General features: G+C 42.4%; 1 protein-coding gene across 1 annotated transcript in view; it reads left to right on the top strand.

The window, feature by feature from the left end:
- The first annotated feature begins 12,560 nt into the window (after positions 1 to 12,560).
- Positions 12,561 to 13,607, top strand: part of sema3fa (sema domain, immunoglobulin domain (Ig), short basic domain, secreted, (semaphorin) 3Fa) — a 49,724-nt gene continuing 48,677 nt past the window's right edge. The window contains exon 1 of the mRNA XM_053446094.1: positions 12,561 to 12,883. The gene's annotated coding sequence lies outside the window, so the exon portion shown is untranslated. The remainder of the gene's footprint in view (positions 12,884 to 13,607) is intronic.

Here is a 13,607-nt window from a genome sequence, read left to right as displayed (position 1 = left end):
TTTCAAAATACTACAACCGCCTACTTTGGTTACTTAAGGCATAAATCCACTGACACGTTTATGCTCGTGTCCAGAGGCTTGGGTGTTAGGTTACCTCAGTAACTCTGGTCCAGGACGACTAAATATAATAAACTTTCAAGTTTAATATATGAGTTTTATGGTTGACACACGTTTCAGTTTACAAGAGTAAATTTCACACGAGGTGCTGGGATAAAGAGTGAGTAAAGCCATTTATACTTTCTTAACTTAAACAATTTAAATTAGAGGCCATATTTTCATTAAATTTATTTAATTCAGTCTTATTCAAGCAGGAGGTTCCCATTGAGCTACAGTATCTCTTTTGATCTCCTGATAAGGACGGGCAGCAAAGTTTCAAATATAAATACAAGCATGAACAAACATACTCAAACACATAAAACTGCATAGAAAGGACTTACATAGAAACATGAAATGACATATTGATAAATGACAATAACATAAATGAATGAATGAAATTAATATTTAAAGTTGTTTAGATATAGGTTGTTTATTTGCTAAGTGGGAAATTAGAGTTTTCACAGCATTTTGCGACATCGACATAAAGCAACAGCTTGACGGTGAATGCCCTGCGTTTAGGTGTAATCAATAGTAGGACATTGTGTCAACATGACTCATAATAAAGATCATAATCTAAATAATGTCCTATTCAGAATAAGGTTAATAATTGGAATATTTGTGTCCATTTAAACTTAGCTAGTTCCAATCACAAAAAACTGCTTTGTCACATTAACTGTGAGGCTTTGTAATATTTAAACGTTTTAGTGATGTACTTTTCGCTTATTTTGTTGGCTAGTTCATCATTAGTTTAATAATATATAGAGAGTATATTTGGTAATATACAATATTAGAGTGCAAGGCTGTGGCTACTTCCTGGAAGCCTTATCAGGTTCAAGTGCAGACCTGGTACATTCTGAATTTTAAAATAGTCTCAGTAGAAAAAAATATTGTTCATTTTTTGCCAGCATGCGCTCATCCTTAACAGGTGGTGAGTTCCCTGCACAAGCCGCTGGGCACAGAGGTCGAGCGACATCACCTCATATCAATCCTAACTACCTCTGGCCTTTCTCACCACAGATGCATGAAGCATGACACACTGGATGCTGGTCAAACTCGCTTGGACTGAATGAGGGATACTCCATCTCTCTGTGAGGCGCGTCACAAATCAAACGCAGAGGAGGTTTACTGAACGCTGAGACTTCCTCGCACCCGTCCTCGGCTCTGTAAATAGCTCAAATCACTTCCATCTTTTGCCAAAGTAATTTCTCAATTTTACCAGCCCCAGATTTAGATCTGAATTCAAACGGACCTTGCATTACGTCAACTAGCATGTCAGAGATTGTTGGGAATCCTGATCTGCTTTGAGTGAAACTAGCACAGCCTTGACTAGCATGCTTGTCAAATGGCCCTGTCCTGGGCATCATGCCACAGGTCTATTGCTGGAGACATGAACTCTTGGGAATGTTGGGATAAACAGTAGGTCACTGTATGATTACAGCTCATGTCCCTTTTCCTCTAAGACACCGAAAAGAAACCGAAGAACAAGAGAGGCAACAGATGTGTACTGCAAGCTTTCAAGTCAAGTATATTTAGATCTGAAATTGGCAAATATACAGCTGACACTATAGGTTATGGACAAAATATGGCTAAGTTATAAAGAATAGTTGTTGAAAGTACTCCTATTTTTCAAAACAAGAGTCAGATGAGATGTAACTTTTGTTTGGTAAATGTGAATTTAGCAACTACTTAGCTGTAAGCTTAGCACAAAGGTTATCTTTATTCAAAAGCATGATGTTTCAGTTTGACAGCATTTACGGATTTCACTTTCGGATTGTTTAATGCTTTCATTAAAAACCTTGCACTTGCACTCATAAGGCATCTATTTGTGCTTAGATCTGCTCTGCTTGTACTCAAACTGTGCACTTGCACTCATAGGATTATATTCAATGGGATGAATAGAATAAAAGCTAATCTGAGCACAAGCAGGTGCTATTTGAGTGCAAGCACAGAGTTTTGAGTGAAAGCTCTGAAACTGAAAGAGCATGCAGTCGAATAAAGATTGGGCAGAAAAACCCATAGGAACCAGCAAGCCTGGCTCAGTTGACAGTTAACAAAATCAAAGACTAAAATCGTCTTCTTCATCATCATCATCACATCATCATCATCATCATCATCATCATCATCATCATCATCATCATCATCATCATCGTCGTCATCATCATCATCATCATCATCATCATCATCATCATCATCATCATCATTTATACACACAACCTGCTGTAAAACCACAAATTGTTAATCAGAGGAAAATATGAGTTAGGGTGTTTCGCCTTGCTTTAAGTCTCTTTGCTAAATCTCACCAGCTGCTGGCTGAATATTTGTATTTGGTGTACAATGGTATCATTCCTTCACCTAACAAACTAAAATAAATAAAGAGATTTCCCCTTTTCCTTCACATATTTCCTTTGTTCTCCCTAATTTTTCTGTTGTGGTTCAGACATATTTTTCAGGTCAGGTTTACAGAGTTCCTCTTCTATCACTGAGACTGAAATTTGAGCTGGTGACTGCATTAACTTATTGAACCTGTGGGAAGGTAAGCGTTACATCTCAAGAATCCGTTCCAGGAGTTATAATATCAGGTTTTGACTTAAGCATGTCTTTTTAATACAAATGTGTCAGCACAGGGCAGAGAGGACCTGACCTCAGGGGCTGTCCCACAGTCTCGTACACCAGGGAAAATGTGGAAAAGAAAAAGTCTCCAAACAGCGTCCTCTCCACACAGCAGGTGGCCTCTTTCCTTCGGAGGTGAGGTGGATGCGCTCGTTTGTTTCTGTGATTGGCAAGCCAGACGTGAGAGGCTTGACGGAGGCTGCGGGGCAACACATAAGAGTCGGCCCGGACCCACTTGGTATGCTGCGGGCTCTCAAGGGGCAGAGAGAAAGGACAGGGGCTTGGCTCTCTGCTAATCTAGTTGGCAGATGACTGACGTCTCCCTGTCCATCAAAGTGTGACCTGGGGCATAGTTTTAATGAGATCCATTCCACATGACAGGCGCCACCTCTCCGTGGGCTGTCTGTCTGATCGCCTGCTCTGTTCCAATCAGATCGCAGAGTACATGTGTTGCTGTTTTACGTATATTGTGCCTAATTGTCTGTGTGTGTGTGCGGTCATAGAAGTGTGTGTGTGTGTGTGCATGTGTTCTGTGTATTTTAAATGTCTCAGAAAAAGGAAGTGATGTCGGGAAAAGTGAATGAACATGTCAAACTCAACACCAGCCTGTCAGCTGCTCATGTCAGACTCAAGCCTTCAAGTTCAATATTGTTTCCAGTAACAGCTCAGTTGAGGTTGTGAATGATCTAGTCAGCTCAGTAGAACAGCACTAAGACCTGAGATGCTGAACAGGCTACATTGTATAACAGTTTGTCAGCAGAGGCAGGAGCCTTCATTCCACAGTTTGATCTGTCAGATTCACTTTAGAGTTCATGTGTTAAGGTGGAATTTGTGAGTGCAGGCTCGCATCAATCATGAGAAAACTGCTGGAGCATCAGTATCTTGGCTTGATGGTCTCTGTTGGTTTGTATCAGAGACATCATGCTGGGAGGTTGTGCAAAACTCTGCCCAACATCTTTAAATAATCCTGAGAAAGGGGAAAAAACCATGACTATTACGATTCTATCCAAGCTACGGATAGACACTGTGTCCAGTATTGCACAATGTTTTTTTGGAGTAATTAATACACAACTCAAATGGATGTATCTGTGTGGTCTAAGGCAATGTGATGGGAGAATGACGAATCAGCGAAGGCTAAATTGTTCATGAAAACATTTCTGTTTCTGCTCATGCAGACTTAAAGGCAGCCCTGGAGTTTTAAAACTACAATGGGGCCAAAAGTGTTTCTAAACGTCTCTGTTTCACTGGCTCTTAAACGCCCGGGTAGTGTGGACATCAGGTGTATCCTGATGCCTTTTCAAAGGAACACGTGGTAATGCTGGGGAGTAATATTTGTCAAGAACCTTTTATATTTTAGGTTTTACCAATTCATTTCTTTTCACTGTATATCTGTACAAACTGACACAAATAATCCACGCATCAACAAAAAGTGACAATTTTTAGGGCCCCAGAGTGTTAACAACTCAAACTTGAGGGAGTAACAATGCTGTGAGCAGACTTTTATCTGTGATATCTGTGAGACTGACTCCAGCGCGGCGAGGACAGAGCACTGATGGGAAAGCAGACGGTGATAAGACCAGGGGACTTTCTTCCGGGATTGACTGGGGAGCCACCAGCAGTTGTGACATCCCTCCAACAACATTTCCACAGTTAATTAAATTGCAAACTAATCCACGGAGAAAGACATAGTTGAGAACATGCGCTTGATGTGCCAGCCTGTCTCCAGACAACTTTACAGCACAACTGCTGCGGGAAACACTGGGAACAGATGTCCAGATAGATTTGCTGGACATCTATCCTTTCTGCAGGGCTGAGAAAACCTTTCGTCATTGTTAAGAGATAAAAAAAGACGCATTGTGTTACATAGAAAGCTTTCTTATTATTATTGCAAGACACTATGTCTGCTTCATCTAAAAAATGCAAAGCCCTGGTCATCAATGCTTTCGTTTTGTAAAAAACCGCTCCCAGCTCCCCATCTGTGATACTTTAGAGTCCCGAGTCCGTATCAAGATGGAATTCATTAGGTTTAATTCAATTTAGGTGTAGTTCTGTCAACAGGCAGACAGTCGAAGGAGAAAGTGGAGGACGATGAAATAAGTGTAACAGGGCGAACAAAGAAAATGTGGTGGTCGGTTCTGCAGAAACCATCAGTAAACAAATTAGGCTGTTTGTTGTTGTAGGGTTTGGTTGCCCTTCCACTTTCGTTTGTCTTTCATGAACACAGACACACACATGCAAAGCTTTCTCTCTCTCACACACACATAAACACACATACACACACGCACACACACACACACACACACACACACACACACACACAGGCACACAGTGTTTGGTCTCCATCGCTCGCTCCTATGTCATTTTGAATTCTTGAGCCACCTGTTTCACAGCCTCATCACAGCAAGTGATGACAGGAGGATGAGATGGGGAGAGGGGGGGGGAGGAGGAGCGAGGGGAAGGGTGAAGGACAAGGGACTCAGAGTCCAGAGAGAGTCATTTCAAAAGGAGAGTCATCATAAATATATATTTTAAACACAGTGACACAAATGAACTCAGCACTACCCTCGTTAGTTGAAGAGTCCGGAGCCACGTTAGCAGCTCTGCTCTCGCTTTGAGCCAAATGCTAATGTCACCTGTCATATTCCCACAATGCCAATGCTAACAAGCTCACACAGATGAGCCAGTAATATTTGAATGATAACGTTTGGCTGTGGCTATTCATGGAAATGTTACTTTTATTGTTGTTTACTGCTGTTTTATCACTTTGTAACTTTGTTAAGGAAAATAATAACCTAATATACAAATATTATATAATGATTACAATTATGATTATGATTATATGCAGTAGTAATTGTAATTGTAGTGGTGGTAGTAGTAGTAGTGGTGGTAGTAGTAGTAATGGTAGTAGTGTTTGGTCATAAATCAAAGTAATTGGCAAAGTGACATTTTGATTGGCAAAGTGACTCATCTGGTGAGGGGATGACTAAAGTTATTATAATTCATCCTGAAGGGACCATGAATGTTTTTATCGAATTTCAAGGGAATCCAGCAAAAAAATGTTCAACACATTTTTACATAAAACCACAAATGTCACCCTTATGGTTTCGAGAGAGGAGCGGTCAGGAAACCACCAAAAGTATGAGGTCCTCTGGGGATCAGGAGCATTTGTACTAAAACTTTAGGTCAGTCCATTCAATAGTTCTTGAGATTTATATTTTGAACATCCACCCCTCCCATTCCTTCTTAATTGGGCTTGTTTTAGTTAAATTTAACATTCACTTCATTCCATGAAAAAGAGGAAGATGAAGGGAACAGGAGACGAGAAGCAGAATAAGGTTTCTGTGTTGCAACAGAATTCAACAGCAAAGTCCTGCAAAGCCAACACATCTTTTCATAGATTTTCAGTAGCTGAAAATGAATAGGCTCCAATGCAGAAGAAACAAAAACTCAATGAAAATCTTACGAAATGAAAAGGTTGTTTTAGTCTCTTTATACAATTAAAGAACTGGGCTGTGACAAACACACAAAAGTCCATCTTATTCAGACCACAGACTACAGCCGTTGGAGTTCAGCTACTACCGCTGACCACTTTTTAGTGCAGCGAAGAACAAAAAGCATAGTCATTTCCTCTGGCTGTCCACAGTCTCTCCCTCTGGCCAGAGACTTGCGGCTGGATGCCGATGAAGAATGACACTGACAGACCAGACCCTCAGGGGGCCCTCGCCAACAACGCTGCCTGGGAAAACTATTACACAACCCCCCCCCCCTCTCTCAACCAACCACAGGTAGTATAGCTGGGGCATCTTCAGCCACAGAAGTCATGCTAAATATAAAAACCATAGTTATTGTTTGCAGTTTTACTGTGAAAAAGAAAAAGAAAAGGGAGAGAAAAGAGCTGATACTGGTTAAGAGACGCCACCAGACAAGGATCAGACCTCATGGAGCCTGTTAGGAAACAGCTTTAATTCATACCAAATCATCCCACCACAGCTTCCCTCCTCCGTTCCCAGGCAGGACACATGTGAACCAGAAACAATGAGACAAACTTGTGTCATTTGAAAACACAGAGAGACGGGAAAACAAGGCAACTGTCCCATTTTTAGCTCCGCAAAGCTCCAGCTGAGTCATAGTCAGGTTCGGTGACAAAAGAAGGAGGAATAGATACGAGCAGAAAAATGATAATCGTTCAAACACGGTGCGAACTGGGTGGGAAAAAATCTTCTTCAAGGAAAAACAGTGCCATTAATCTTCACAGTGCAGCTCATCTGTGAGTGATCAGATGAAGAGAAGTCGACTGAATTCACATCACAGAGAATTGGCTAATTATTCTTTGGCAAATTTACTTGAGAGGATCAACATTACTCTTAATGCCTAACAGTGAGGCTATTGTTTCAGCCCGATACGGTCTTTTGACTTTTCATTGTTAAAGTCAATGTTTTCCAGGCCATCAAAAATAGCAGAAATCCAAAGTATTTCTCTAGTTTGACTTCAATCATGAACGAGCAGTTTGTGGTTTGAATGGGAATCTCCGAACAGGGAGTGCATGTCTCTCCTGCAGGCATGAATGTGCTCGTAGAACTCCAGATGAACGTTGCTGGATTTACCATAAGAACAGAGAACTGTGGTTCGGCAATTACAGCAACAAGACAGAAAACCTGGAGCTGCTCCAGAAAACGAGAGGCTGACCCCAGAGTCAGCATTTTCATTAAAATTTGTACATTCGGTTTCTAAGTACAAGAGATTGTCCTGTAATTCCTGATGAATCACTGATCCTATGTCTTAGTGGGTTTTCTCTGGGTGCTCCAGCTCGGGTTCGGTTGAGTGTAGCTATACGCTGACGACCTCTCGCCCAATGTCAGTGAAGATTAGCATTCTTCTTCTCCTGGTTGTGATGGCTTATGTCACTGAGTTTGTTATAAGCTTACATAAAGTAGATACACTAGTAACAGGGTGTAACAGTCTCCTCTCTCAGGTGTCTAAAAACAGCCAAAGTTTCTTGGGCCTGACTCAAAGTTTTCTCCTCTGTCTGCCAGCCCCGTGACGGAGGTACGACTCTGTGAAGTGCAGTGTTATCTTTTTCCCATTTAAATGCTAATGAGCACGCTGTCCTGCTAGTCGGAAACTGTGTGAATTTTTAATATCTTACCGCAGCACAAGGTAGCAGCTTTCCCAGTCAGGTGGAGGGACGGGTACACGGTGCCTCATTAAATTCGACACAAACGATGTGTCCCTCGGAGAGCGCCGAGGTCCATCCTGCCTGCATCCTCCACCTCTCTGTGTGTGTGTGTGGTCATCTGTGTGAGGGTGTGTGTGTGTGTGCAGATGTGCGCAGCGGAGTGTGGCCTGCACTTGTTTCTTCACCTCATCAGTAACCAACAGCTGTTAATTGCCTCCCATCAGGTGGTGACGGCAGCAGACAGAGGTTGTCACAGCCTGTTAATAATTACTTTCCACGGCTGCTGGAGTCATTGGTGGCAAAAGGTTGAAGAAAATTCATTGAGTGTAATGAAACTCATATGAGAGCGTGACCCTGCTTCTTCCACTGCCTGGATTTGTTTTCCCTAGTGGCACCTGTTTCCATGAAAACCACCGGTGTCTTCTCAGTAAACGCTGTGAAGGATTCCTTGTTATATCATTGCAGTGGATGAATAACTGTAAGATGGTTCTCAGGAGAGAATCCTCAGAGAACTCGGTTAGAGTGATAACAATAGTCTATGCAGTGTTGCCTTCAGGTCCTCCAGAAAAATGTCAGCACTTTTAAATAGAGGTTCAACCTGGACTCAAACTTACGTCAGAGAAATATCTGAAGGGAAGTGGCGCGGCATCTGTCTACTAATTCCAGAAATCTCCATCTGTCTGTCTGTCTGTGGAACGCATATCTTGAGAATCATTCATCTCATTGGCTTTAGACTTGGCATGTGTATTGTTAAGGGTCCAAGGAAGTGCAGTGTTGAATTTGGTGCAATTTGTAAACCTGATAGTTCAATATTGATGTTGAATGAACAGATGAGCAGCACCCTGGAGTCATCAGCATAAGTGACCCTATGGTTCACGACGACAGCAACTTCATGATAACGAGAACTACAGATTCTCCAGGTCGTGGTTCTGCGTACTGAGTGGCATACAGTGACTGAGACCTCTCACAAAAGCACATCAATGGAAAAAATGAACGCAAAAGCCAAAACACAAATGCAAAAGTGACAACTCAACTGCAAAAGCCAAACAATGGAAACACAACCACAATGGAGGAGAGCTACAGTGGATGTTGAAAATGAAACAAGCAGTTGCGTACTGGGGTCCAGCCGCTGCTGCTTAAAATCGGATGCTTGTTTATTCAAGGTGTAATTGTTCAGGTGCATGGAGAACCTGAAAAAGGAGGAACACATTGCAGTTGTGCCGTTGCTTCTGCTTTTGTGTTTTCCCGTTGTCCTCGTGTGAGTCATCTGTGTCATCATAGAGTCGAGCTTCACTTAACTTTGAATAAACAGGTGAACAGCGCTGTGTAGCGGCAGTGGTGCAGCGTCATGACTGAATGCTGCAGCTTTACTCGCTGCGCCTCAACAACTGCAGGTCACCTTTACAGTTTCAGAAAGACAAGCTAGAACCAGCATCACCACAGATCAAACAATTCCAAACAGGCCGGTGTAGAACAGGCTCATCTGCACTAGTCACAGTGCTTCTAAAGAGACAGAGGAGTTGAATCTTACACCAGCATCAATATTCCACTTTTGATTTTTAAACCTGGCATCTCCTCGCACAGAACAAAACGCCTCCGTGGAAGATTTCTTTTGCAGGATTCCTCTAAATGTGCTGCCTCTGTGGTCTGGCACCCGATTGTGATCTTTGGTTTCAACATTATCTCTCCCTGCTCGCTCCTCAGATAGCTGCCGGAGAAAGCAACGCTAGAGGAAAAAACTGGAAAGCATGAGGGACTTTTGTGAGGGCGGGTGCTCCTCAAAGCCAGGATTCAATAATTGCTTTCCTCTTGTCTCACGCAAGTGACAGATGGTGAGGCCACCAGAGGCCTGAAGATGGGAATGATATTGTTGATTAAAAAGAAATATAGGAAACAACATGCAGCTGCTGGCTTCGAGAAAGGGGAGGGAGGACACAAGGAGAAGAGAGAAGGAGAAAATACAAGCACAAAGAGCTGGTAAACGACAAAAAGAGTATCGGTAACGAAACAATTCAACTTGGCTCATTCACACACGGCTCGATTGGACGTTGCTTAAACTGGTGTCATGTGAGATTTGGTTGAAGAGATGTTATTGTTTCAGTGAGTTATTCATGGTGAGTCCTGCGGCATGGAGAGTTGTGTTCCAGATATTTACGAAAGTTGTTATTTATTTGGAGCTGCGCAGTCTGGTGCACAGACCACCCTTCAGACATGACGCCCACCTGCATATGTTGAGCTCTCTGCGTCTTTGTGAGCCAGTCTGATGTTTTTTTGAGCTGAAACGTATAAATGTCTTCTGGTGTGTGCGTATGTTCTACTAGGTGTGGAGGGGTAATTGTTTCCCAGAGCTCTTTGCTGCTATCAAGGGAAATTTAACACTTTCTAATGACAAATGCTGATGCCGAGCTCTCGTCCCTCCTCTGTGCTCAGAGCATCAGAGCCTGGTTTCACACGGCATCCACTAATGAAATGAGTTTATTTTATCTTTCAAAGGACAGAGAACTGAAAGACACGACCAGAGATCCAGTATCTTCATATTCACAGAGGATCAGTCATCAATAGGGAGCTTTGCATGCTTTATTTCTAATGTAACTTATCTTCATTACAAATGTTTGATAAGGACACAACGAATTAGTCTTGGACTGAATTAAAGCTGGGGTTGGTAATCTTGGAAAAGCTGTCAAGACAAAGCAAGTGACCCCACCCTGTCTTATTGGCCAGCACGCTAAAGCCACGCCCCCAAAACCCATTGACGCTCACCGCCTGACGAAACTGCTTAGCCAACTTTTCCGTGAGTCACTCGATCAATCATCTCGGCTTCATCTGTGTAATTCCTCTGCGTCTATGTGGCTTGAGAAGACTCCGGTCCGGGGCAGGATGGGCTGTCGACACATCGCGTCTTGTCATTTTTAAGACAACTTTATTTATTGATGGCTGTTAAGACGTGAAGAGGATTTCATCAAATTAGATCAAAAAAGTGTTTCACAAACAAGTTATCCTCCTAACCTTTAATGACTGAATGAATCTGTATATTGCAAATCATTTGGGTCCAAGTGAAAGTCACTGTATCTGGCACATTTTTTTTGTATATATTATATATAAGTTTCCCTTTAAACTGCGTGGAATCTAAGCTACTGTATTTATCATTTATGGAGTAATAAGCATGCACACTGGGCGTCAGCTGCATTGCGCGTTGACTGGATAAGAAGCACAATAAGCCATCGTGATCAGGGGAGGGATTCAAGTGAGATTAAAAGATTTAAGGCTCCATTTGCCCATGAATATCTGATGCCTATCTGAAGCCTGAGCCTGTGATCCGCTGTCAGGCCGCAGAGGTGGCAGAGGAAATCGACCTTATCCTGCATCTGGCCACTTTTCAACGGTTGGGTAAGGGACCGTGCAGCTGAATTCCTGTTGCACAGCAGCTGTTACAGCACCAAATAAAAAATGTTTCCTCTCGTCTGATATCATTTGTCTGCTTGTTTTTTTCTTTTCTTCTACGCCGGAGTCAAAATACAGCTTGTGATTCATAGTTCATTCAAAAAGCAAACACTGTACCACAGTGGGAGACTGCCAATACCACCAGATACTGAGCAATTGTTTGGCTCGGGGCGGGCATCTGAAAGCCTCTCAGCTGAACTTGATCCTGGCTCCAGCGCAATGAATAGAAATCAGTAGCAGACAGTTACAGGCTAATCTAGTGGAGAAATGACCTCAGTTCTATTTATTAACTGTGACAGCCTCCGGAGGAAGACTTACTACTACTCCAGTCATCCTGAAGAACAGATCTCCGTGGATCATCTGAGCTCAGAGCTGTTGCATTGTGATGAATTTGTCGTATCCCTCAGATAAAATAACGCCTACGTCGCATTTACACAAACTCCCTTCTGTGCTGTGAGTCCGTGCATTGGTTAATTATGGGAATATTTAAATTTAAGATGTCACTCCAAAAATCCAGTAATTAGTGAATCCCAAATCAGCAACAAAACCTATGGTTACACATAAAAGCATTTAATTTACTGCTTAATAAATATTTTTTGAAAGGAAGGTATGATTTTTATCTGTTTTGATGGATTTTGTTTATTGTTAAAATCCATATTATATTATGATTTTTTGTGTCTGTTTTGTAAAGCATATATTAACTTGTTTAATAAAGTACTATAGAAAGACAGTTTTTACTATTTTATTTTTTATAAAATGTAATTATAATATAAGTATATACATATACAACATGTAACCTTAATATATTTACCTTGTCTTGAATGTACATTTCAGTGAATATTAGTTTTCATCGATAAATACTATTTGGAATGTAAATAGATTGTTTTATTATAATAATGGATAAGAATCAATTCAAGGTTCATTTTGAACATTTTGAATCAATCAAATCACACTAACATAATATAAAAGCAGCCTAACGGTCATTTTGATTACCACAAATACTTCAAATCAAATCATATATAAGACATTATAATGAGTGGTCTAATGGAAGATTGTAAAGACGCCTCTCCTCATCTTCCAGCTCCACCTTCACCTTTGCACCGTGCACTGTGCGATGTTTCGGGGCGGGGCGCAGCGTGGAGATGCTAAGGTGTATGTTCCCTCCCCCATGGGTGTGTCCACCGCCTGGGAGACACAAGTCTATCCACCTGCGAGGAGTCGCTGCTCCCCACTCCACATTTGAGCGTCGTTGCGCACGGTCCTCTTCCTCCTCCTCTTCTCCACTCATCTCTCCAGGAGCTACTCTTTTGTTTCTTACCTCGTCCAAGAAGGGGGGGAAACAAACACAGAATCTGCGCTTTAGAGATCACTTCAAGTTTAAAGCGGCTGCGGCAAGTTAAATTCAAATCCAAGCTTTGTTTGGCTCTGGGATAATCGTGCGGGATCTGCGGTGGATACACTGACACTCGTGCGTGCGGACAGAGGAGCTCAAAGGATTTGGGTGGATGGTTTTAAATGTTCACCAGCTTTGGCACAATATCCACCGGACGCATCTAGGAGGTAGGTTCAAAATGTAAAAGCTGCTTTTGGTAACGTGACAAGTTCATTTCTAATCAGGGAGATTAATCAGCAGGAATCCAGCCTGATTCGGGGGAGTCGAGCTAAAATGAATGATCCACGCGCTGCACCCGCAACTATATAAATATGTTTATTGTGAAAGTGGAAGGATTTCTGTCTTAATTAAGGATAAGAATGGCTAAAACGATGCACTTCCATTCGCCCGCGGTTTGGCTTTATCTCCGGTGCGTGGGAGTTATTCTCCCAAATTGCCCTTATATTCAAACAGAGCCAAGTGTGTGTGCGTGCGTGTGCGTGCAACGGGGATTGTGAGGCACTGAAAGTTAAATGTTTCTGCGTGTGACGCTGCACCCTCGCCCTTCACAGTGACCAGACGTTCCTGCAGGAGCCCACCAACACCTGACAATCTAAAATCCAAAGGTCCCCATAAAAATAAATGACACGTGGTTCATGTTCGAGTCCTCATAACTCAGAGAGGCCGTCACGCTTTATTCTGGTGGACTGTCTCTGCCTTTGGAGTCCTGTCCTGCCTGCGGGGCTCAGCGTGGAACTTGATCTTTAAGCCTCGACTGGCAGTTTGACCTCAAGACTCCAGATCCACGTTTACAAGTCAGACCAGTGCCATGCGTGGATAATCCCACTGGAGTTGTTTCCAAACGCTTTGGCAGACTCGCTGCTTTTCTGTGCTGCTTATTGTGTCACCAAA

Source organism: Pleuronectes platessa, chromosome 2 (genome assembly GCF_947347685.1).
Source record: "Pleuronectes platessa chromosome 2, fPlePla1.1, whole genome shotgun sequence".
Lineage (NCBI taxonomy): Eukaryota > Metazoa > Chordata > Actinopteri > Pleuronectiformes > Pleuronectidae > Pleuronectes > Pleuronectes platessa.
Note: the sequence above shows the minus strand (reverse complement) of the source record. Positions and strands in the feature narration are given on the sequence as shown.